This window comes from Camarhynchus parvulus, chromosome 5, assembly GCF_901933205.1.
Source record: "Camarhynchus parvulus chromosome 5, STF_HiC, whole genome shotgun sequence".
Lineage (NCBI taxonomy): Eukaryota > Metazoa > Chordata > Aves > Passeriformes > Thraupidae > Camarhynchus > Camarhynchus parvulus.
Window position 1 is genome coordinate 22,318,540 of NC_044575.1, and position 27,686 is coordinate 22,346,225.

The 27,686-nt window shown below is 39.5% G+C and overlaps 1 protein-coding gene across 1 annotated transcript in view; it reads right to left on the reverse strand.

The window, feature by feature from the left end:
* FUT8 (fucosyltransferase 8) overlaps window positions 1-21,662 on the reverse strand; it is a 97,197-nt gene extending 75,535 nt beyond the window's left edge. Inside the window, 2 exon segments of the mRNA XM_030948655.1 lie at window positions 37-113; window positions 21,461-21,662. The gene's annotated coding sequence lies outside the window, so the exon portion shown is untranslated.
* Window positions 21,663-27,686: the final 6,024 nt, after the last annotated feature.

Here is a 27,686-nt window from a genome sequence, read left to right on the forward strand (position 1 = left end):
AGGCAACATCACAAAGAATAAGAAGTACTTACTTACAAGCAATAATTATTGTTCAAATTAATACTTTCAGGGATTCCTCTTCCTCACTTTCATTTTGAAGCATAGGCAAGACTCTGAAAGTAGAAGAGGAAAAGCTCATTAGTTTTTATCACAGAATCATTTAGGTTAGGAAAAACCTTGAAGATCATCAAGTCCAGCCATAAACCTACCACTACCAAGTCTACCACTACACCATGTCCTTAAGAGCCACATCTACATATCTTTTAAACTCACCCAGGGACAGAGGTCAACAACATCCCTGGGCAGCCTGTTACAGTGCTTGACTACTCTTTCAGTGAAGCAAAAACTATTTTAAACAAAATCTTACTTTGGGGTTATCAAGGCATGGAGTTAGCACATCATTTCCTAACAGTTGTCTCACTAATTCAGAATGGCAGCACACTACTGAGCTAAACGTTGATTCCTGGCCATTTAACAGAAAAGCAATCAAAAGCTGCACTATCAAACTCTGAAACAGCAAGAAATTGTTTGTTGAAAAAGCTTATTTGTGAACCTGACTTCAAGGAAAGGAATGAAAGAAAGAAAAAAAAATAAACAGGAAACCAATTAAAGCAACAATAGTACCAGGAACAGGAACAAAGGCAAAAAAATTAAAAATGCTTCAGATAAGTGACTTTTACTGCAATTAGAATTCTGCCAAATTACTCTTAGTTTTGAATGAAAATCAGGTGATTTTCTATTTCAAAGAGAAGCTTCAGCAGTTGTACTGTTAAAGGTGAATTGGCAACTCTAAAGCTCTCAAAAGCAGCAATAGTGATAAAAAACAAATCTGAATTCTGTGTTTTCCTATTCATGTAATAAATTATTTAAAGTAATCAGCACCTACAAAGTCAGAGCCCATGAACTTCCAAAAATGGAAAGCCTGAGGGAAACAGGGAGATAGCCTATTTTCACTTCTATTTGAGATTGATAGTCCGGGTATACTTGGCTAAGGCACTCAATGAAAAAGTTATAGCTTTTGATGTGATAAAGTATCTCAGAAACCAAAAAATACAACCCAGTTGTTCCATGTATAAAAAGCAAAATCAGAAAAAATAAACTCATTCTTTTATTGTAGCACTCATCAAATCAGCTACACTGCCTGCTTCACAAAAATTGAGAGGTGAAACTTTCAGCTGAAAGTGACTTAAGAAGCCAAGCAGAACAAAATTCAGAGTCCACATGCTGCAAGAGGACTCCTACATGGAACACAGTAGAGCATGGTCTAGAATGATGCTTATTCTTACTTTTGTATGAAGCATTATGATGTATTTTCTTACAAGTTCATTTTTCCAACCTCATTAACAAGTAGAAGGTAGCACATTATGTGAGACATACATATGGAAAAATAGATTTAGACAGATTGGCTCATGGTAAACATGAAGTGGAAACATTTACATTTCATATAACAAAAAGAATTAAATTATTAAATTTACAAGTTGATTAATTTGTAAGCAGCAGAATTGCAAGCAGTACCAAAAGGCCTTCCAGTCCTACCAGACTGGGCAAATCACCATGCCCTATATTAGTAATAGGACAGAAATAAAGCTCTTTGGGGTTTTTCCCACAGTTCCATAAAAAGAATGCAGTCACTTTACATAAATTGTGATTATCTTAAAACAGCCTGTCTACTCTGAAACACTCAAAACTACCAAAAAGTTTACAATTTTACAGCCCAGTATTGCTAATAAATCCCTGAGATTTGAATTCTATTCATAATGTAAAAACTGATAGTATTTTAAAAAATCTTTGCTTTTCTGTTTCAATCACCTGAAGAGTATTTACAAACATCACTAATTAGACAGTTGTTCCTTCCAGGTAAATTTGCTCTCTTACACAGATCTTTTTGGATATAAAGGTCATGAAATGAACTTACAGATAGAAAATTTTAATTGAGTTGCTGGGTGTACAAAGACTAGTCATTACCTTTTTTCTCTTTTTTTTTTTTGTTAATTCATCTATTTATAAAAATATATATATGTCCTTATAAAGGATTCAATAACATCTGCAGTGTTCAATCCAGTCTCCTGCATTGCAACCAAAACCAAGTCCAAGACATTTCATTAACACTTTTCATGTAATTTAAGTTGCATTTCAAAAAGATACAAAATTTGAAAGCACAAGAGCAAGGTAACAGAGTTCAAGGATGCCATGCTTTAGTGACTGTAACTACAGAAGTGCAACATGAAAATACCTATATCACCTTAGGAATACAGAAGGTTGCAGCAAGGAGGAAGGAAAAAAAAAACACTTTTCCCATCCTTTCTCCATTTGACTGGGGCAAACTGATTTAATTCTGACCACAGGCTCTAGACCCATATGCCAGGCCAGGACTACTTTCCCAATACCACAGGACGAATCAGACGTGTCACTCAAAATCCCACCTTTAGAGAATGCATATTGTCTCTGCTTCAGAAGAAGATAAACTATGCACTAAGAATAGAAAAAATAAAAACAATAAACATTCCCTTCGGATATGGACAGGATACCAGTGGAAGATCTAAGGAACAGAATTTCAACAAAAAAACTGAAAACTTTATGACAAATAACAATCATATACTTCCTTATCTGCTCTACCCTCTGAGTCCAGGATCAATCTCATCATCTTACACAGTATTCTTAGATAAATATATAGAAGATCATCTTGAGCCACTGAGTTTCTTTCTCCTCTCCATTTCTGGGACTAGACCTCATCCTCTGATTTTCAAACAAGATTTGATCATAAATTTATGCCTCAGATATATTTATTTTCAGATATTTCTCTCCCATATATGCTCTCACACCCAATAAAGACTACTGTTATTTCTTCCCAGGTCCTACTTGCCAAATGCTTTCTTTCTCCTTTAAGGAGGCAAGTTCAGCCTAACCAGTTCTTATCCAAATGACTTACTCTTTTCTGAGTGTGACTGTGATCACAGCTAATGCCAATCTAAATGTAAATCAACGAATGCTTTATTGGCTGGTCCTAACAATCTGGTTTTAAAAGCTAGAAAGCAGCTGGTGTGGTTTAGAACCATGTTACTCTCACCAAGCCACATCATCTGAGAAGGAAGCAGATGAGGAGCTGGGTCATACAACAGCAATCTGCCTCTGGCGACCAGTCTAGGTCTATCCAGAGCTCTCACCAGTGCTCAAGTACATGAATTTGCAACCTATTTTTTATTTATTCAACATTTTCTGTTACTCCAAACACATAAATCTACTCCTAAGCATGATAATCCTACCTTCTCTAGTACAAGCAATCTCTGAAGCACACAGACCAGCTTTTACTAAAGTCACCCACATTTTCCACTGCCAGCTTTACAGTTTCAAGTTTCAAGAGAAGTGACTGAACCTATGGTAGGGAGAATACTGCATGAAAAGAATCTATTTTAAATGACTTAAAACATTTAAACACAACAAAACAACTTCCAACAAACAAACAAAATCAGTAAATTGGTAAAGAAAAAGAAATGGAAAATTATTCCTTCTGTAAGCCCAAGTGAGGCTCAGAACATGATTTTTCCAGTTTTAAGAGATAACGTATGTTTCTAATAAAGAAGTAGGTATATAACTGAAAAACTGAATATTATTTCTCCTATACCTATCAATCCATCTGCCTGGTAGCACTGCTAATTGCTAGTACTAAGCAAATTTCCTTAAACAAATATGGAAACATCCCACGGAGACAGAAGGAAAGCTATTCTTTTTAATGTATATATTTAAAAAATCATATAGGGTTTTCTATATACATTACATAATGGTTTGGTTTTGTTGCTTTTTTTCCTTCAGATTCCTTACTGCTAAGAGCGAAAAAAGCTGGCATATGCAAGGTACAAAGTCAAATCAGCAAACTTCTACTGCCAGAGAAGCAGCTCCCAGGAATCATCTGTTTTGCAGAGAAGTGCACAGGATTCTTTCTGCAGCTCAGTTTGGTATAGGAGGTTCCCCTTCAAACAAGCTTTGATTACCACTGGTTTGAGAAGGACACAGAAGTTGGTCAATGAAATTCCACTTTCAATCAAGCCAGATCTGGGAGCATTATTCCTCAATATTCATCAAAATAAGCATAAAAGACAACGATCTCCCCACACTTGTTTTTCTTTGTAACACAGTACTTTGCCACTTTGACCTTGTTCTAAGAGTACATCATTTTCAACAGCATAAATAATAATTAGGAACAAAACTAGTATAATTAAGAGCTTATCCTTTAGAGAAGAAAATATAAAATAGCTGCTTTAAGGTACAAAGGTTCTTTGTGATATTGAAATTTTGACACATAATGGTTTCTCAAGGCACAAACTCAGAACACTCTACAAAACTGATGCAGTACGCAAAACAGAGCACAATCTCCTGACTTCTTTCATGGACATATTAAAGGGCCAAATGAAGAATTAAGTTACAAACTAACATCTCAAATATAAACACATTTTTAACCTATCCACTTGCCAGGAGGCAGGTGACTCAGAAGGTCATAAACCTATTATTGCACAGTTCTCAAGTTCTTTCCTGCTCCTCTCCTTCAAGACACAATGGCCCAACCACTTGACTCATTCCTCCTTTTTATTTACATGGCCCTAGCTGACACATCCCATTATACCTGGAAGACACATCACTATTGCTCAGTGTCTGCAGGCCTACATTTTTCACTTTACAGAATTTCCTGTACACTAGAGTAATATTGCTAATGCATTACACTATTGCACATGTGATGCAAATTTGGGGAAAATTTGGAAAAACATTTCAAGCACTGGACCTCTTTTAGTTCTCTCAAATCCAGGAAAACATATGCTTCTTTTCCCCAGAGTTCTACTTTTTCTCAGCCATGTGAAGTGCCATCTGTGCTTCCCAGCCTGGCAGGCTAAAACTCTGCTGTCATTCAAATCACCAGTGAGCAAATTAAAGGCAAAGACTGTCCTCTTTAATAAAATAACAAGACTTACAAATGGCAACCTAGATCACAGCTCCAAAGGAATGAGTGGCAAACGTGGGTAGCTAAAGGGTCACAGGGAGGAGAAGGTGGCAAACAGTAGAACATCTCCAGAGCTTCTTTGTAAACTTCTGCTTCTAACAAGCTAACACAAGAAGTATGGAAATAAAAAAAAGGGTAGCTGGAAATCTCGGAAAATAAACAAAAATATAACAACTGACACTAGACATCTCGTGAGATACTCCATCCTGTTAGAAGGCACACTCGGCTCAGAGAGGACGGATATATAGGGTGGGGCAGGAAGTCTTCTCTTGAATATCTTCAGATTAGTCTGCTCTGAAACACAGAATGCAAAAGAAGCCAAACACTCCGCATAACATCAGAATGGGGAAGTTACAATGAGCAGGAAAATGTAGACCTCCTATAAATGACAAAACCAGAAAATTTAAGTGGATGAAGGAGTTTGATGGAGTGTTGAGATTGTTTATTTCCTTTTTTTTTTTGGTTGTTGGGTATAGTTTGGGTTTTTTTTCTAGACAGCTAGCAGAATCATTCAAAGCATCAGATTTAATATTAATGATTCACAGAGTAGGCCTTTTAGGAAGCAGATCACAGATAAAACTAAGCTAACCTCTAGTTAGTAACTGGGTTAACTATTGCATTTACAAAAGTTAACCTGAAAGGTTACATCAATATATTAATGACCAAAACTTTCCCAAACACTGAAATGCAAATCATCATGTCAGAACAAGTCCTGAAATACTTTTGATGAAGGCCAACTGCACTCTCCCAACCTCTGGGAGCAATCTGAGGGTTATCACATGGCTGGGAAAACTTCCAACAGCACTGCGCACACAGCTACCTGTTTTAAGGCTGAAAGATTAACAGAAAGGACAAATCTCAATCTGTGCCAGCTGTCCTCAGTAACAGACAATGGTCCACTTTATTAGTAATGATGCAGTCAAAAGGGATTTGAAATCAAACCAGCTTAAGGAAACTAAAATTAAGTGCAGATAAAGTCTGGAAAAGTACATTTTAAAAAACAGGAGAGAGTAGTAACTATCTTTAGAAATTCAACCAAAAGAATGAGAAAATTGAAAGGAAAGAAAATCACACAGAAAGAACACTCTGTAGACACTGGCTAATGAATGAAAATACTGGAATAAAAGCTGTCAGGAAAACCCAATTAAGAATGTTGTTAAGTGAGAATACAGTCAACATATAGAAGAAATAACAGTCTACAAGCTGAAATGCTGGCAAAACCTATTCATTTAAAATCAGGTCAAGAAACAATTTTTTTTTAAAAAAGGCTTTGAATTTGAGGGACGAAATTGTTCATTCAGTACAGCCTCATGTTTATTTATTACCAGTTGCAGTAATTAGTTCAAAAGAGAAAGTCCATCCTACTAAAAGACAATGTTTGACAGTCACAGGAAAAAAAAATCAGCAAGCTTCACAGAAGAACGACAGTACCATACATTTCACTGAAAAACAACTGTGATTTTGAAAATACAACACAAAGGAACATGGCTGTAAGCCAATAAAAAAAAAAGTCCTATTTGTTTCTAGTTCAAATTTATATAAAAAAGCTAGAGAATCTTGCTATTAATTTGGCAGAATCATTTTAAACTGTGGAATTTAATTCACACTGTCAAAGTTCTGACATAAAGCAGGTGAAGGTTTTTAAAAATTAAAAAATATACACCTTACACTGCAAATACTAGCTACCCCTACAAATACCATTACTCAAGTCTTTTACAGTCAGAGAAAATTTATATTGAAAGAGATGTGAATACACAAGAGAAATACCAACAGAATTATTAAAAATCCTCTACGTATGAATTGAAACAATTCATTAGTAAATTAAAAGAAAGAAACCACATTTTCTATTGTGCCTTACACGCCTCATGCTTTTCAGAAGGTAGAAAAAAATGAAGAAAGAAAAGGGTAAGTTCTTCAAACCCACCCACAGTGAGCACATGGTTTGATTTTGCTATGGAAATTGTACTAGAAATTCATACGTAATTTCATTTTTCCATTAAAGCTTTTCAAACAAGAACCAAATAAAAATCATAGCACTTTATTTCAAAGTCTATCATTGATCAGCTTGAGTGATTCTGCTTTTATTAACTGACTGGTCAAGTAGCAGTGCATTAACAAGATTGTGGTCAGCCTCACTGCTGTGACTCAGACCCATACCAGCAGCTGTGCAGATTTCAAAGATAGTATCAATTCTGTACTGCTGCCACTGCTCCTCCGTGGGAAGGCTAAGAACAGATGCAAGCAGCATTCAGCAACCAGGAAGCTGAGAAAAAAAGGAACACACAACACTGCTTCCCTTGAGAGCAGTGCAGCTTCATGTTTATCAGACATGGAAAATGTTCATGTTTATCAGACGGGTTAATCAAAAGGTAGATCTTCAAACAAATCTTCAAACAAAGTAAGAAGACTATCAAATTTAAGATCCTTGGAATTAAGATCAAAGAAGTGGTCAAGGATTTTCAATAAAAAAAATCAGAAAACCTTTCTGCAATGTCTGTTAGGTGCCTGATAATGAAGGAAGATGAAAATCTGTATTAAATATAATTCCATCAGTATTAATATTATACAGAAAACCTATGTAATTTATATCATTCAATGCAGCAGAAAATGCCTTTAAAATATATTCCTTGATACTACACACTGAGTTTTACAGAACCTAAATGCTGGGAAAAAAAAAAATGTACTAATACTAGAGTACATTTCATTTCAGAGAGATTTCAGGTCTTTTAAGTTGCTGGTATTTGAAAAAATTTTGACATCTTTTCCTTGAGCAGGCTTCACCACAAACAGACTAAAGCAGTGTGATATTAAGAGCCTATTCCTTCAAATGTACACTTCAATGTTCCTCCTGAAGTGGTTGTTATTTTCCTATCTCCCACTTCCACTATCCATTAGCCAATCTTGTATAACTTTCTTACTCCTCTCATGCTTAATTTATGAAGAAAATATTTAGCAAATTATACATCTCCTTCCTACTTAGGGATAAAAAGTAAAAAAGTTACATGTTGATTTTTAATCAAGTTGAATTTAATCTTTTTTTCTCTTTCAGTTAATAATGTATGAAGGAGAGCAGACAGACACTGCAACACATTTACTGTGGGTTAAAGGCTCCCCAAAAAGTGCTTCATTCATACCCAAAGCAAGAACACATTGGTAGTAAGTTGGGTTTCCCTACAATACCCAATGACTGCGGTACAAGCCACCCAATGTGACCAGTATAATCTGGTATAATTATATTTTTTTGTATATACCTCAGTCTATATGCATATAATACGGATAAGTTTAATCTACACTATACATATAACCCAGTTTTCAAACAGCAAAGAACTTCATATAAATTGCACCAAGCTTTGCTTCTGTTTCCCTTTGTAACAGCTGCTCCACTTGACCACAGATCACCCTTTCCCATCAGTCAAGAGATGCTGGCAGACACCAAGCCAAGAAAACAAGGCAGTACTCAAACACCAAGAGACACAGAATTATGAAAATGGGGTTTCTGCTAAATCCTGATCCCAGTAACAGGACACTAGGAAAAGAAAATGGAGTATATGGATGAACTCTGGGGAACATGAAAGAAAATACATTGAGACAACATTAAAAAACCCATATGTAATCTTAAGCCTGATACACAAGCAAAATTTGTAGCAGCTTTCACTGTACATTTAGTTTTACAGAGACACAGTTTGACATCAGTGCTGTCCATCAGTGAACTCATTAGAGAGCCTACTGGATAAAGAAGGACAAACTTGTCACTACACTTCATACATTTCCATCAGGAAATAGTCTAAAGCTGAGAAAGTACAAGATAAAAGACAGATGAGAGACAAAATTGTTGAAGCTCAAAATGTACCCTCAAGTACTGAGTCTACCTTCTAAATAACTTTTCTCTACATACTATATGTGCTGTCACCAATTACACATATGTAATTAGTGCAATTAAAAGGAGACAGACACCTGTAATAGTACAAGTGTCATTAGAAATCAGTTCAAATTACAATATTCCATTTTGGTTTACCATTGTTTATTCTTATATACTGTCACTATTTTTTTATGCTAGTACATACTAACTGCACATCTGGGACTATTTACCTTCAAAATAAAAGTAAGTCTTCATACAGCATATCCAAACACAGCTGAAGAATTCTCAGACGGGAATCCACAGTTCACAGCATTTTTTTACCTACAATCACATTTGACCTAACATAAGAATAAAAAAAAGCCATAGTAGAGCCCTGAGCTCTAGATACAATTCAACACCAGGTCATGGTAGTTAATAAACACCATATTAATAAAATATTTTCAAGCAAAAATCAAGAAAATAACTGTCCAAAGGTGCGCTCCAAATGCTTCCATTTCACACTATTAATGATTTCAAAAAGAACAGTTAAAACTATAATCTTTTTTAATAAGGTATGCTTAAACCAGATAAATAATCAATTTCATTGTGGTTGCTTCTGCCAGGGACAGTAAGAAGTTAAATACTACTGTAGAAGACTTCAAGAGAAAAGCCACTAAGAAAAGGTTAGCAATCTAAAGATTTCCTATTTGCTTATGACTTCAAGGTCTTGCATAACAATGGCACAGAGAACATTAGGTACACAAGCAGGTTTTTACTGTCCTAGAAGTCAGATCACAGTAAACTCCTTTAAGAAACAAAAAACTGGCTAAATATATTTGACTTAGAGTTGCCAGTGAGTGTTACCCACTATTTACAAACTTCTCTGCAAGAAACAATTTTCAGGAACACCGAGGTTGCACCTTTGCTGTCCAACACAGTACGACCATATTGTAGCATTTCACATCAGCGTCACAAGGAAATATATTTAAATGAAAATTTAAGAACTGTGAAAAAGTGTTTCTGTATTTATACTAGCTATATGAACATGAAGAAAGTCAAAAGGCCTGACTCAGCATGAAAGATGTTCAGAATCTGCATGCACCTTCAAAATAGCACTGTGAAATAAATAAGATACAATTCTGCTCACTATTTTTCCCACTTATTTCTAAATATAACCATGTAATTGATACCCTGGTTAACATTTCTGATGGGACACTAAACTATTACCTCCATTTACTAGCTCAGATTTTTTAAAACATAAAAAATTAGTAATATAAGTCTATAAAATCTAAAGCCCAAGATTAATCATTTAATTTTCTAAACAATCTATAGCAAAACACCTCTCCTATGAGGAAAGACTGACAGAATTCAGATTGTTCAGCCTGAAAAAGAGAAGGCTTCAGGGTAACCTAAATGCTGCCTTCCAGTACCTGAAGGGAATCTAGTGAAAGGTATCTCTGCCCATGGCAGGAGGGTTGGAGCTGAAAGGTCTTTAAGGTCTGTTCCTACACAAACCATTCTATGATTCCACGACACTCAGGATATCACACCAATGCCTTAATCAGCATGGCATGACTTGAAAACACCCGAAAATCTGTACTATAGTTTGCCACAGTCAATTTTATGCTCCTCTTCCAAATCTCTTCTCTAAGAAAAGGGCTCTCCACTGGAGAAAGCAGGATGTAAGGTAAGCAAGAGAAAACTGGAATCAGACAGGCCAAGGTACAACAAAAGGCATCCCCAAAGTTAACAAAAATAAAAGGACCAATCAAAGATCAGGTGGGGTGGGAGGGAAATACATGTCACATCAATAAAAACTGCAGGTAAAAAGGACTTAGATTTAATCTTTTTCTAATGACAACTGATGTCCACTTGACATAAAAAGTTGGATAAAAGGGGATTTTAACCACAGGTGAAACCTGTAACTGTGAACAAACCAACACTGGAGACACGCATGCAGTTAACTAATCCACTCAGCAGGCATACAAATGTGTCAGTTCCCCTTCCACTCTTGTGAAGAATGAGCAAGCCCACCCCAAATAGCCACAGCACCCAAACAGCAAACCTGAGACCAACACAGTTGGAATAGTAAATGTACTCACAATCTACATAAGAACATGTGCCACAAAAGGCACAGTCTTAGAAGTCTTAACTGAAAATACATTTGGTCACAAAACTGTGACTGTCTCTTCAAAGCCAGGACAGCAGGATCTTATCTGCTGAAGGACTTCAGGACACAGTGGATTTGGAAGTAAGCAAAAATCAGTGCTCTGTAAAACAGTATTTCAAACTCATTCTTCAGAAAGTCTAGATCAAAACATCTCTGGTGAAGAGATGGCAGCACACCCTGTTACATCTCAACACATGGTTTTATGACCCTGTGTCAGATTTCAGTCCTTGGGATATTTCCTATTCTTGTTCCAACAGCTTGAAGCATCTAGACGTGTTCAGTGTGCCTAAGGATGAACTGTGAGTGACTTTGTGCACACATACAGAAGGGTCTTAAGAGCAAGCAACTGAGTACAGAACATGTTTTCTCAGCTCTTCTGTAGACAGAATCTGCAGAATTATTAACATTACCTATGCATGATGCTGCAGTACATTGTACCAGAAAATCAAACAAGCATTTTAAATTATGCTGATCTCTCTGTATCTCAGATGTATGCCTGACTCCTTGAGAGACAAACATTTCTGTGCTCTACTTATACTGAATTCCTCATCTGTAAGAGCACTATCTGTTGTAATTAAGTGAAGAAGGATAAAAGGGCTTTCTCACATGCATTACAAGGATCCTGCTGCCACTGAAAAAAAAGTTACATCAGAAAAAAACATCAACAACCTGCTAGGGGACATCCCCCGCTCCCTAGGAAGTACACAAAGCATATATCTGCAGAATCTGAAAATATTGTCATAGGGTGTAATGTAAGCTGCCATATTACCAAAATTGCCATCCATCTTTACAGCCTGGCGGAGCAAACTTCAGAGTATTGATACCTAGTCCAGCATCACCTAATTGACATTAAAAGGCAAAAACCATTGCAAAGAGAATGTCTAGCAGTTCAATCCAAAATCCAGACTGCTGAGTAGGCATCTGCAATGAAGAATAACTCAAGGAGAACATCTTTCAATGCCACTGAATGCCTCCAGTGGGCCACGTGAGGAAAAAGGTGTAATTCATGCTGTCCTAGCTGTTATAACTTAAAAACACCCCAAAAAATAGACAGATCAAAAAGTCAGATGCTGTACTGTTAAAAAACAAATCCCAAGATAACTGTGAAACAGATTTAGTTATTGAACAGAAATGTGAAGACATGCATCGAGAAGACTGTAAACTGTGAACAAGTCATTCTAAACCCCAGACTACAGAAAAGGGAAGGGCAGACCATACTGAGACATGGCACAATACCACAAAGGTGTCCCAGTGAAACCCTCAAAAGTAAGAACAATATTTCTGTTTGATTTTTCTCCTGTATATTCAAATCTTGCCCTAAATAAGAAACAAACGCTTGCCTAGGCAGCTGAGAGAAACCAAAGACATAGGTGCCCTGCTATGAATGGTTTTATACAACTAGGGGTGGGAGAAAATCAAAAAGGGGGTGGGAGGAGAGAGTATTCATCAACACATTACAGCCACATTAGATGACTGTATCCTTGAGAGGGAACAGTTTTTGCTATTGCTGTGTGAGCACTGATTGTCAAACAAAAGAAGTTGTTTAGCAAGCACCCAAAAGGAGAAAAAAAATAGCAGTTAAGTATTGCATATCAGGTATACTACACATTTTATCATCATAAATAGAGGGACAGAGCTAAAGGTTCCAGGCAATCTGAAAGCTCACATTCTGAACTTGGTCAACAGGACTTTTCCAGGCAAAGGGGTTTAAGAAGAAATTTTGTAATTGAATACATTAATAATTTAAACAAATATTTTTATTATATGATTTAGAAACTCTTCAATAAACAGCATATTGGATAAATACTTACTTTAATATTTTTCACATCAATTAAAAAAAAACCTTCCAAAAATAAATTCCAAAAAGCTTAACAAATATATCGGTACCCATACAAACCAGATTTACTTTGAAAAGTTACTGTGTCACTGTGCAAACAAACTACGATGAAGCATAATAAAAGTAATATAACAAACTAAAGATGAACATTGGGAGGTTACTGGCAGACAATTCCTACTGCTCTTTTACAAAACCTTTTGTAAGAGCAATGCTTTGAATAAAGAGTTTAATTCACAGCAAGTCAAAATTGATGTCCATAAGATATTCACAGCAATGTCCCATAAGCTTCTAAAGAGTTTGTAACATGCAGAATTAATAATGTCATGGTGATATTTATTGCTATTAACCTGCTCACAAAAGAAATTCTCTAACATTACAGAAAATTATTCATCATACTATAAGATTATGAAGCAAACATATAATGAAAGCAGTCTCCTAAAAAGCATTTACATCCAGAGTACTGCTACCACAAAGTAATTGTAGCAGCACAAACTTCATCAAGCTCTAGAATGACCAACAGATGAAGTATTTATTTTTACCATGTGATATATTCTGAAAATTATGCACATTATGCTTATAAATATTTAATATTTGAAGGAACTAAATACAATCATTGATTCATGGAAACTACGCTTTGCTACAGAAATCACCATTTGTTTTAGGGAGGATATCTACAGAGGACAGGTTAGCAAGTACAAATGAAGAAACAAAAACATCAGAAAAATATCATTCCTCATATAACACCTCATACTTAGATAACAAAAAAGAAAAATAAATTTTAAAAGAAAAATAAATTTTAACTATATATGTACACCCAGCCTGTTATTTCATAGTAGTTCTCTGCAACAGGCAAGTCTTCTGATTTGAAGACTTTTAGCCAAAAGTCTTCCAAAACAGTTACTGGGCTCCTTGCATCTTAGGACTACATCTTTTACATACCTTTATTTATTCCCTACCCTGAAAATGTGGCAGGGGAGGGAGAAAAGAGCAGGAAGAAAAAATAATCATCTGAGGGACCTAGTATACAATATTTGGGGGGGTAGGAGGAGGGGGGGTGGAAATGAGAATTGATTGCAACTGATTTAACAGGTTGTCAGAAAATCATCACCTTGAAATGATGCATTATGAGCTACATAATATGAATATACATACATATCATGACAAACGACCAAGAGAGATCACCAATTTTTAAGGCTGACAGATACTTCATTGTAAAAGAATAATTTTTTAGTTTAAGTTGCCAAAGGCTTTTCAAGACAACCCATTCTGTGCCAGGTGTCCATGTCAAAACTGCTTCAAAGTTTACACGGTATGCAAAACATATTTTTCCTCCTTCCAAGGAAAGCTACATAAAAATACACTTTTGCCTCATTACAAAAGGTTTTCTTCAAAAAGTTTAATCACTGATATGCTTTAAGCTCTACATGCATCTTCCTAAGAGACAGCAAAATGCTTACCCTGACATACAAGTGAAGCTTTTGTCAAGCTCACTGTAATGTTACTGTTACTGATTTTGTTTTGATATGTTGCAGCTGAGCCACTTACATATTCTGTCTGTACTTATTCCATTCCTGTAAGGCTTCTGGGAACTAAAGATCCACAGGATAACATAGCTTAGAAGAGACCTTCACATGTCCCTCAGTCCAATCTCCTGCTCGAAGTCAGATATAAGAATGGTTGCTCAGCTTTCCCATTTGGGTCCTGAAAACCTCTAAGACAGAAGCTACACAGCTTCTCAGGACAAACTCCTACACAGCTTCAATACTCCCCACGGAAAGAGTTTTTCTTTATATCAAGCCTGAACCTTCTGTGTTTCAATTGATGAACACTGCCTCCTGTCCTCTCCCCACACATCTCCGTAAAAGAGCCTGACTCCATCTTCTTGGTGATGTCCTCAAAAAAAACCCAGTACATTGTTGTTTGATCCCACTGAGATCATCTGTTTCTCCAGCTGGAAAAACCCATCTCTCTCAGCCTTTCCTCACAGGATGAGTGTTCCAGTTCTCTAATCATCTTGGTAGTCCTCCACCAACTTCACTTCTATTTATCAATGTCTTTCCTGTATTGAGAGTCCCAAAACGGGACACAGCACTCTAGATGCAGTCTCATGAGCACCAAGTAGAGAGCAACAACCACTTGCCTCCATCTGCTGGCTATGTTCCTTCTCATAGAATCCAGGATGTTGCTGCCCTTCCTTTTTTTAGACTGAGAGAGTCAGGATTGTGGGGAATGAGAGGGAAAGGGAGAGGAAAAGGAGAGAAGGCTCCTGTGAAACCTTAGAGCACTTCCCAGTACTTAAAGGGGGTCTACATGACAGTTGGAGAGGGACTTCTGACAAGGGCATGCAGTAATAGCGCAAGGTGGAAAGAGGGAAAGTTTAGATAAGACACTAGGAAGAAATTTTTTACTGTGAAAATGGTGGAACTCTGGATCAGGTTGCCCAGCAAGGTTGTGGATACCCCATCCCTGGAAGTGTACAAGGCCAGGCTGGATGGGGCTCTGAGCAACCTGGTCTAGTGGAAGGTGTCCCTGGCGGGGGGTTGGAACTGGATGATCTTTTATATCCCTTTGTATAGGGTGTGACTGAGATAAAGTTTTTTTTTTTTTTTTTTCCTTTTCCATAGCAGCCCTCAGTGCTGTGCTTTACATGTGTAGCTGGGAACCATTCCATGGTTCTGCAGGGGCATGCTGCTGCTGATCCATGGTCAGAGTGCTGTCTGCCAAGACCCCAGGTTTCTCCAGCAGAGCTGATTTCCAGCCTGTCAGTCCCCAGCCTGTATCACTGCAAGGTGCTCCTGTAGGACTTTGCAGCTGTTCTTGAATAAAGCTCTAGATGGGCCTTGTGTTCACAGCGACAAAGTCCCCCTGAATGGCAGCCCCATCATCAAGCACAACTATCTCCCCCCAATTTGGTGTCATCTGCAAGCACAAGAGCACACTGTGTCACTATTCAGCACAAATCCCTGCAGTACCCCTCTTGTTACCAACCTCCCTATATGACACACTAAGCACTTCTTTCTGAATCCATCCATCCATCCATCCATCCATGCATCCATCCATCCAGTCTTTTTTGTATCTTCTAGTTCTCCAGCAACCTGTTCTGTCCAAATCTGGATACAAGAATATCAGTGGAGATTGAGCTGAAAAGCTTGCAGAAGTCCAGGAAAATTAAATCCACTGTTCTTACCTCTTCCAAATATTCAGTCAGCTAACCATAGAAGGCAATCTGCCTTGTCATGCATTATTTACCTTTGACAAATCCATGCTGATTGCTCCCATTCACTTACTTGTGACCAGAAATGTGTTCCAAGAAAACCCATGCCCCTATTTTCCCAGGGACAAAAAGGAAGCTATCCAGTTTGTAGCTCTTTGGGCTGTATTTTGGCCTTTTCTGGAGGGTGCAACATATGCATTTGTTCAACCATTGAGAGGGTCGCCTGGTATCCAAGATGCTTCAGAGATGCTAAGGAAGGACCTTGCTGTGACACTGGCCAGCTCTATCAACGTTCAAAGGCACAGTCCTTTTGGCCCCATGCACTGGTAGGATTTGAATCATCTCAATAATCCCCAGCTGAATTCTCAGCCAGTGCTGGCAGCTGCTCTCCTCAAACCCTTGTTACCAAGCACAAGGCCTGGGAGACCTTGTTGGTGATGCCTCACTAAGGAACAGAAGGATCAGGGTACCCCAGCCTTATCTGGATCCACTGTCACTGTGACACATCACATTCCAAAAGAAGCTTGTATTTTACTTGTCCTGCTTTTCACTACTCAAGTACTAGAAGAAACTCTTCTTGTTGCCCTTGATCTCTGTCCTAAGCATCATCTCTAGGTGAGCATTGGTTCTCTTGGTGTCATCCCTACATACCAGGACAATTTTTCTAAATTTTTCCTTTGTAGCCTGTCCCAGCTACCCCTGTTTGTATATCCCATTTTTGTACTGTACCTCAGACATGAGTTCCCCACAAAGTCATCTCTTGATAGGCCTGCTTGCTTTCCTGACTATCAGGATGGATCACTGGCATCTAAATTTATTCTCAGTGATAGCCCTGCTGGATCCAACAAGTATGAAAACATAAGCTATCCATGTAAACAAAAGAATGGAAAAGAGAGGAACCAATACAATTTGACTAAAGAAAGAACTGCAACGTAGGAAAAAGCTGATACAGTTGACACGCTGAACACACTCTTGAGTTTGGGATACAGACCAAGTCTGAGATGGCATGAAAGGAAAAAACAAATTCAGATGAGGGAAGCCAGGAAGAATGAAGCACAAAATTGAAGACGGAAAACTACAGAATACAGAACTACAGGAGCCAGTGGAAATGCACAACACAGAGAGGAGAGATCCTTTTTATGACAGAGAACTGGACGTGAAACTGAGGATAGTGGACAGAAACCTGAGACCAGCAGACAGGACTGTGAAAGGTTTCAAACAGTGAAAGAAGCTCAGATAAACAACTTATCAGTTAGAACCTCTATGCACACTGGATAGTACTGGATGCCAGATAAGAAGCCCTTTAGCAAGAAACAAACTGTTTACATGGGGAAAATAGAATTGTGATAAAAATTTCAGGATAGGGCAAAGAAGATTGGGACAGGGATATCACACAAGGACTAAGCAGAAAAATCAGCATCCAACAGAATATATTCACTCCCAGAGCCTGGGATAGAGCCCAATATTCCAGAGTTTCACCTCTACTTTCAAACACTTCAAAATCTCAGAAAACCATACACAGACAGTACAGCTGAATAACACATTACTAGTATCACATTCCCAGCTAGCTCAAGTGGCACAAGTTGCATGGCAAAATAGACAAATTTCAGTATTTTTAGAGACTTATATGCTATATGCATATTAGTCATATGCGCAATCCCACAGGACAGAGGATTTCCTCCTGTCCCTCAGGTTTGCTAACATTTTTTTTAAATCTAGAATGTTGAACATTTTGGTTATGTGCAAAGAATCTCATGGAGTTTTAAACAGCTGACTATCAAAAACCTTACCATATAGGTTGAAAAAATATATATAGTCACATCACAAAAATTAAAGGTTATTTGATCTTGTTCTCTGTGCCCTTGTGCTCAAGGTACTCTTGCTGTGTTACTGAACAACGTTAGAAAAACAATAAATAACAACATCATATTATATTATAACATTTGCCATATGCACTGCAAATGTTGGCAAGTGTGTTGTTAATAAGACAGGTATTGTAGAAAAAGTGAGGGAATTAATACTGTCCTGGATTTTTTTTTCTTCTTTCTTGTCCACAAATCATCTTTAAAAGAAAAAAATATATCAAAAACCCCCTACAAACTTTTAAGTCCATCAAAATTATGGACTTAGTACCTTGGGGCTAACACTGCAACAGATCTAAGTATTTATACCTGCAGTCTAAATCAACACACACCATACTACAAATCAAGCAATGAGGTCTTTCCTAGATATGCATTCATGGATCCCTGTTGAGGGGTTTATTAAAAACAACCAAAAAAAAGCCAGATTATTGTTAGTAAATTAGACCTTAATGGGAAAACATCTTAGAATACATAAATCATTAAAACACTGATAGATTATTTTGAAAAATCATATCATAAAGGTCCTAAATTGGATATTCAACACAAAGGAATATATAATATATCTCAGGAGACTTATGTAAAAATATTACTAGTGAAACATGTAGGCACTAGAGACTGAAGGTAATGAAACAGCAAAAGAGGAAATTAAGAAAGTACAGTATGAACAGCACATAAACAAACATTGAGGCCACACACTATTTGATATCAAGAAAAAAAGATTCAGTATGGCACACTGAACACAATCTGTGCCATTCTATGCTATAAACTGAAAGCAACATGGTAGAGAAAAACATAAAATTTAACCCTACATTTACAGGCCTCATTACATGACTACAAGAATCTCTGATTCTGCCATTTCATGATGTGTAAGAGCTTGATCTTGCAACTTCAAAGTTCTTTGGATACAGTTTTCGTTGCACAACAGCAAAACACATATTCTATTTCCCCCCAAAAAAAATCACACATGACTTTCAGATTATTTTCATCATACAAGAGATGCATATTAATGCAATCATACATAGCATGCATCATCTATATTTGTTTTCCTTATTGTATTAGAAGCATAGTCTATGACCAGACAACAAGATTTAATTAAATCAGTTTTGCTTTGACACTAGCTCCCCCTCCAGACCAGTCTAAGATTATAGTCATGACTTTTTACTTTAATTCTGACTGCAACAAGATATAAATACTCAAATCCAAATCTTCCTCTTCTTTATCCATTGAAATGTCAATGAACAGACTGATTTGATAAAGTATAAATAAAATTATCATTTATTATTTTTAACTGCATACATTCCAAGCCTGGGAAAATGATTTGGTTTAGAAAAGATCTGACAGATAAAGCACCTATTCCATACAGCCACACAGAGACAGAAATAGATAAAAAAAAAAAAATTCCACAATATGAATGGTGTGCAATATTTCTAATATATAAGCATTCAATTATACAATCAAGTCTCTATTTGAAGTTGCAATAAAGTGATCATAAACCACAGATGGCAAACCAAAGGGATGCCCCTATGTGGTTTAGTACAACCTTTACCAATTCACTTAAGGTGAAGTAGCTCTATTTCTACTCCAGCATGTATAGCTAACATATTTTTTTATTGTATTTCCTAGAACTACTGTACTTTCAGTTGTTCAGCTAATTAAACCACCAAAATTTAAAACAAATTAAGACAATGGGCTAAAAGGAAAAGAAAGCTACAACCCCCAACTGACCTTCTGTATTTCCCAGTTGTCAAATGTCCTGGCAGCTACATCACTGAAAGAGTGAATTTGCCTGATTCAACACTCCAAGTTGATTCCCGCCCTTCTGTCATTGTTGAACTTTTTGCTCAGAAAATATGAGTAATTAATTGTACTTCCAACTTTGAAAAAGGCTGTTTTATTACATGTAGTTGGGAAAATATGCAAACTTTGCAATATGCAAGTGTGCCTGCTTAAGGTAAATATTCATATAAAACCCTAACAAGCATCACTAAAAATCTGGCAGTAAGCATACCTGCAATAACCGGAGAAACAGACGCTACTGGAAATACATCAAAGCAGAGTCACCAACTCCCCATAACTAGTTTTCTTTAATAATGAAAGGAATTGTAACAGTCATCTGTAAAAGCACCCCAAGCACCAGCAGCACAGGCAAGTTGGCCACTTATTTGCTTTTGCAGTTCAGACTTCTCTGAAGTTTTTGATGACTTCCAGTGGAAAATTACTTGGAAAAATAAATAAGATTAATACTATAAAATCAAGAAACCTTTTCACGCTCACTCTTTCTGAAGTATTTACACCAGTAACTTTCAGGCCTAGACATTAAGATCCTGTACTTGGGGACAGAAAGAGTATGTATATATATATGTACACATGTATACTGAAACATACAATTTTCAGCTGATGTGTATGTTTCAGTATACAAACACACACATAGAACAAGAGGTGCCAAGTGCTAATAGAAGACCGCAGATAAAGTACACAAATGTTGTGAGCACAGGGTTGTTTGCCACATCCATGTACACACAGCATGCGCATCACAGTGTACCATGCGTGTGTTGAGGGCACAAGGACAGCAGGTACTGCCCCGAGGAAGTTACAGTCTTCAACAAGCAATTTTACAGCTCATGCCTTTGCCCTTAGGCTTCTTGGTACACTCTCCATCACAGCACTATAGTTTCTGCCTCTTGTGCCCTCAACCAGGAGCTTCTGAAAGCAGAGGGTCACAGCCTGGTCTTTGCAGTGCACCAAGAACACAGTGCTCGCACTACTTGCACACACGTGTGAAAGACCTGAGCATACATCGAGCACTAACTCGCCTAAGGCTAAATCGCCAGAGCCTTAACAGTAACAGGATCCACGACCAAAGTCAATTGTGCCGAAGTACAGGAAAGGTCTCCGTGGGAAAAGCCCCAGGCAACAACCGAAGGCTCTGTACCCGTGTCAGGCAAGCACTTCCTCGAGCTACTAGGCGGCCCCAAAGCGTGAGGTCCGTCCTAACAGCCCCCGCTCCCCGTGTATTCCGCCCTGCCAAAAGCAGGCGTCCCCTCGGGCGGCCGCAGTTCCCGGGACAAGGAAAGTTGGAGGCCGCCCCCCGCGCCCTGCGGCCGCGGCGTACGGGACGGCGGCAGCCGCGCTCCGCGCCGCGGGAACCCGCTGCCCGCGCCGCGCCCGGGGCAACGCCGCCGCCCGGGGCTCGCACGCATCTCCCTCCCGGGCCCGGCCCGGCCCCGCCGCCCACGGTGATGCCCCGGCCGCCCGCCGAGCCCCGGCCTCGCCTTCCTCCGCCGAGCTCTCCGGCGGCCTCAGGCCCCAGCAGCGACCCTCAGGTGAGGGAGCCCCCGGGGACCCCGGCACACGGCAGGGACCGGCCCCCTCCCCGCCATCACCACCCCGGCGACGGCGGCAGTGGTTGCTGAGCAGCGCCCGAGTCGCAAAAGCGGCGGCGCCAGGCCCGGGGGAGGGATGGGGAGCGCTCGCCGGAGCAGCCCGGTCTCGCCTCGGTACCCGCTTCCCCGCCGACGCGGCTGCCGCTCAGCCCCCGCATCCCCTTACCGGAGTGCCGGCGCCGCCAGCGGAGCCCGCGCTGCCGCTGCCACGGGTGCCGGGCGGGAGGGCGGCGGGGCTGGCGGGCGGGGAGCGGCGGGAGCAGACGGAAGCAGGAACCCGCCGGCGGCGGAGCGGAGCTGGCGGGGACGGGGCGCGGGCAGGGCGCGCGCCGAGGGCGGGGAGCGGCGCGCGGGCAGCCGTGACAGCGGCGCACGGCCCGGGCAGCGCGCGCGCCCCGCGAGCGCGGTAGGAAGAGCCGCGCCGCGGGCGCGCGCCTGCCGGGAAAAGCAGCCTATGGGAGCGCGAGCCGGGCCCCGGTGCCGCGGGAGCGTCCCCGTCACGGAGCGCCGGAGCGCGCATGCGCGCCCCGGACCTTCCAGCGCCGCCGCTGCCCCCGCCCTGCCGCCTCCTCCCGCGCGCCCCCCGCCCCGGGAGCGGCCGGGACGGGCTCGGCGGCGTCCCCGCATCGCTGAGCGGGGCTGTTCCCGCCGGGCGGGGACCGCGGGGCGGCGGCGAGAGCCCGCGGGAGGCGCGGGAGCGGCCGCGTTTACCCCGGCGATGGGCGTGAGCGCGGAGCAGCAGCGCCCGCTGAGCGCCGCCGCGGCGCTCCTGCCTCCCGCGAGGGAGCGCGGCGGAGACCGGGCGCGGGGGCGGTGTTCCAGGGCAGCCCTGAACTGCCGCCTGATCCCTCCCGCACAATGTCCCAGCCCCGCGCGGCTTTGTCCCCGGCAGCGATGCCGAGCCGCGGGCAGGGCCGCCCGCAGCCCCCGCTGCTGCCCGCAACAGGCTGGTCCCGTCCGCAGCGCCAGCGCATCCTGCCCAGGAACAAGCTTAGTGGTTTTAATGCAAAGATCCATAGAAAAGACAGAAATCTCACGAAATTTTCTATTATGAGAGGAAAAGGAGAGCTCTGTGTCTGCTGGGTGACAGCAGGACTGGAGAGAGGCCCGCTCTCGTCCAAGCATCCTTGACTGTTCCGCCTTTGTGGCTTAACAAAACCCTTCCCAAAAGTGTACGTAAACGGGTGAACTCGTGTGGATGCGGAATTTCAGGCATTTAACGTAGCTATAGTATTCTAAAGATTCATCTGGGGAAGCTACGTACATTTTAAAAGTTTGTAATGTGCGCTGGTAATGTTTCAGTGTGCTTGGGAGACGAAATGGCAGAGATGGGAAGGTAGCATGTGAGATAGAAATTGTAGTAGGAGTATGTTCGAAGATACTGTGATTTTGGTAAAAGCCACAGCTGGGAAGGATGGATACTTTGTAACTATCACATCCTTTTTGCACCCCCTCCCAGAGCTCAGAAGAGCTGTCCAGCGTATTGGTGTTCTGTCCTGCATTCCTTCACACTTGTCTTTCCTGGTTTATTTCACTAGCCCTCTTGTTGATTTTTGTTTTGTTGGTTTTTGTTTTGTTGTTTTGGGGTTTTTTCCCCAGAACTAGTAAACATTCACAAATGCGCTTGTAAGGTGTGAGACATTCTGCCAGTGTCTGTTGTTTTTTTCTTTCTTGACTTCATACATTCTGGATCAGCTGCGTGCTAACATGGAGCTTGGGGCACAACCACTGCCAGCATTGTCTGGGGGATGCCAAGAAGAGTTACAATATTCTGTGCCCATAGCAACCTTCCAGAGCGATCTGGAAATGCAGAAATAATTAATATATCTTTTTTTCCCTAAGGTTTTGATTCCTAACTGACAATAATAGAGATTAGTTGAGAAATTGAGATGATAAGCAGATTGCTGATGGTTGTCAAGCGCTGAGTGCAGTTGCTAGCTCCTGTGACTGCAACAGTTGTTATATCTACTAACAATTATATTGCCTACAAATTTAGTCAAGGATTTATATTCCAAAATCCAGTTCCATAAATCAAAAACATCTTAAAAGTCTAGGTATATGCAAAAGGGCCAAAAGTGTGTGCAGTGCAGGGAAGGGAAGGAAGCCCCCATGCCTGGAAATATTCAATGTGTCAGGTTGAACGGGTCTTTGAGCAACCTCATCTGGCTGGAGATGTCCCTCCTTATTGCAGGGGGTTTGGACTAGATGACCTTTAAAGGCCCCTTTCCAACACAAATCATTCTGTGACTCAAAGCTGATGATCCAGAAACCAAGGCATGGCTTTCCAAATGATACATTTAACCGTATGTTGCCTTTGCTTGGAGGAGGTCACCTAAAGAAGGATTCTAAAAGACAGTAAAATTGTTCAGGAGACTTCTGAAAAGCGGAGATCTTGTGGTGGGTCTTTTCTGTCTGGTAGGAAAATACTATTTTATGGACATAAATCTGATTATTAACCCACAAAATTTTAGGATACCTTCAATGCAAACCTTGCAATGTATCAAGTTCTTAGATACAATGTTTGCAAACTGGACAAAACTCAGGCCAAAATAGATGGGCTCTTTCATCGATACACTCGTGGTGATTTCAGTTGTACTTTCTGTGGTGTGAAATTAGGTTAATTTCAAGTGATTGTTTAATGCAATGAGGAAACTGCTGCTGGTTTACTTGCTTTCAAGCCCATGATATTCTGTGCTAGAGGCTTATGATCTTAAATCGAAGAAAATTACACAGTACCATGCCCAGTATGCACTGGAGATACCAGTGGGTAAAATGTGATCAATCTGCACATAACTTGTACAGTTAGGAGTTATTTTTATTTATATTGCAATTCTAACCATGTTAGAGCACCTACTGCTATCAGCCTCATTTTTATTTTGAGCAATTTGTGACCTGAGCTGTGCTAAGCCATGACATAATGGGAGAAAGAAAATTAAATTACTAGGAAGAGAGATGAAAAGCTAGTGAGGGGAGTGCTGTTACAGAGCACTAACTTCTTACAAGTGCTAAATGCAGCAGGTACATACAATTTGAAGTACATTTCCCAAATTATACTGAAAGGCCAGCAGCTAATTTCATTTTCATCACAAAAAAAGCTCATTTTTAGGTATAAAATGCCTCTTGTGACTCCAACAACTTCTTCATCCCATAACCAAGGGGCAGAGCCTTAGTTTGTTAGTGCTCGAAATGCTTGGGAAGGGAAATTTACACTAGAATATGGGACACTTTTTCACTAGCATAGTTAGGAAATTAATTTTCTTAAACAATTTTAAGGTGGATTCTACTTCTAGTTGTGGAGTGTACAGTTTCTAGTGCTCAATCTCACAGCCTAATGCATCACTTTTACCTGATACAGACCCAAAATCTGCTGGAGTCAGCTAATTCTTTCCACTTGGCAAGAAGGTGGTAGGACTTTTACATAGCAGGTGGAATCTCAGCAGGCTGACTCTAGTTTCACTTTGATGAGACATCCTGCCACCTGTCTCAGAAGTTCCTCTGATTAGCAATGTGAGTTAAAATGGAATGTAAAGGTATTTTGGCTTTTCCCCCAAATACATGAACACATACTGAAGTCCACATTTAAACCTCCCTAGAATACAAAATTCTACTCTTGTGAACTTTTTATTTCTCTGTGCACTGTTAACAAGTTGTCTCTTAATCTTCATTATCTCTGAACTCCAGAGATATAAAGCACTCTTAAAGGATAACAACAACTCCTCCAAAAAATACCTTAAATCCTTATCCCTTTATATTAAATGATTAGAAGCACATTCAGTTTTTAGCTATTGCACTAGTAAAAGTAAACTTTAAAAAAAGAATCACCAGAACTGGAAGGGATGTTAAAAAAAGTACTTCTCAAATTATTTTTTTTTAATTAAGTGTCAGTTAGGGGCTTTGGTTACCTTAGGTTTTGTGGACACTTTTTATTTATTGCAGTATAACTGTACCTTGGAAATACTTCACTTATAAAGACATCCAATTCTCCAGGTGACCCCAGAGTTAAACCACAGACTTACTGGAATCCTCCCATATGCAGCTTGGTGCTGCAAACTGGCTTTATTTCATACCAACTATTCTATATTACCTGTTGCAGACCACTGTAAAATGGTAATACTCAAGGATCACTAAAGCTAAGATCAGAACAGGAGAGTGTTACAGATATATTTCTCTTTGCTTGCTATAAAGAATAATACAGTTTCTAGCATCATTTATCCAAGGTTTGTTTTGTCATATGAAGTAGGAAGAAGACATGGGTAGAACCAGCTCAAGAACCAGTATATTCAAGAAAGAAATGTAGAAATTATGTTTGAAAAAAAAAATGCAGCTGGAGTAGAAGGGTGTTATGCCTTTGTCCCTCTTAAATAAAGATTTTATATACTGAGGAGGATGAGTTGGGAAAAAAACCCCAAAAGTCTAAATCAGTTAATTTTTCCTCCATGTAGAAGTCAACATGCTATGAGTACCCATACACTGCACCAGTCAGGAAACTGCAGAAATGCAACTGTAACATAAGAATTACAGAAAATATGTCACAAGGGTTAAAGGTAGTTCAAGACACAATAGGAATGAGATTACAGGAACTGCCAATATTACATAAAACTTTAAAAAAATTCTAAGACTATTACCAATCATTTAATATAAAACCAAATTTCTTAAATTCTAAAGAACATTTTAAAGTATCCATCAGATGTTTCTGTTGTAGCCCTCAGAATTTTTCCTGTCCACTTGAAATCAGGTCTTGTACTTGTTAGGTCTCAGCTTCACATAGAAAAGAATTTCAAATACTTGAAACACCCCTCCCAAGTTAGTAGTGTTGTAAGAAAATTTTAACATTTTTACTAAGACTTATATCTGTGTCCATTAAAGGATATCATGAAAATTTATTTCTGCTTTTCCAGGAAATGCCAGCAGATACAGCCAGTCACTGTAAGTGCTCTACAAAGCAATGGTTCCTCCTCTCTGGGAAAAAAAAAAAAAACAACAAAACAAACAAACCAAAAAAAAATCTGAATTACTGAGATACTTTGCTGTTAAAAGATGTGAGATAGTGCTTCATCATAACATACAGAAGTACTTGCAGCTGCAGAGCAACTCAAGAAACTTCTCTGTCCCATTAACCAAAACACTTTCAGTTTCCAGCTTGAAGCAGGTGAAACCATAACAAACATTGCACAAGGACTGTTTATCTGTGCCCAAAGCATTTGTATAAAGTGTTTATATGAATCAGGACAAACTTACCCTTTCTTGACACTTCCACATTTACAGTTCTTCTCCTTGAATTGTAGTCTGATTTGATGTGGCAAAGAAGTTTGTTTCTGTCTATTTACTGGTTTTATTTCAAGCAAAGGCTTAAAGGTCAAAAGGAACAAAGGGCAAACACAATTAAAATGTGCTGGGTAAGTTGTGTAATCAAAAAATCATATTGTGAATGTTCATTAAATATCAGAGATGCCTATGATTACGTGGAAAATACAGCTGCACAGTGGTATCTCTTCTGGGGAAATGAAGCAGGGACAGCTTCACTAACAGCAGTAGTCTCTACTTCTCAGCAGAACAGAGACCATTCTTGTGTTATATTGGAAAGACAGAAATGTAAATGCAAAGGCAAAAGGATCTTCTCCATGTGTACATTCTTTCTTTAAACTGAGCCTCAAGTAGTACAGCTGTGTAAACACAATCATTTGTCCCTGCAGATGAGTAAGTAAAATACAGATTATCCAAAACTTGTGATTTGGATTATCCAAAACTATGCACAGTAAAAGCTACTTCAGGATTAAAATCCAACAATGTAACTTGCATTACAAGCTAGATGAGCTGCAATGTAGACACTAGCACCTGAAGTTGGCCCAGCACTTCCCACTTTAAGATCTCATTTCAGTTGCTGACAGCAGAAATACTTGTTTTCATAAACTCTCAGCTGCTTGGACCAGCATTTTTAAAGCTCTGTCCCTTTTTTCTCAAGTGCCTTAAGTTTCAGAGTGACAGTTTCAAATTTGTCAGGATTATGCAGGTAAAAAAATGTGCCTTTAGTTTTTCCTTTAAGAATCTATGTGTATTTAGCCAGACTACTCCTATAAGGAGCAAGGAGGAGGATATGACTTTAAAAATCAGATGTTTCACACCCTCAGAACTGCCACATAAACAAATTGAGTTTTGCAACTAGATTTTCTTACCAAATTTTCCAAATACGCTAATGGATATGTCCTGCTCTTTTAATGGGACCTAATCTGAAGCTGCGTTTCTGGTCTCGCTGTATATGGAGACAAAAAGAAGGAAGTTCTCTCTCTCATGTTTCACATCATTTCCATGCATTTCTTACACCTGGCATAGCTAGGGTATCCTTACAGACTGACAAACTCATCCCTTTTTCTGCTGTAAAATACTAGAAGAAG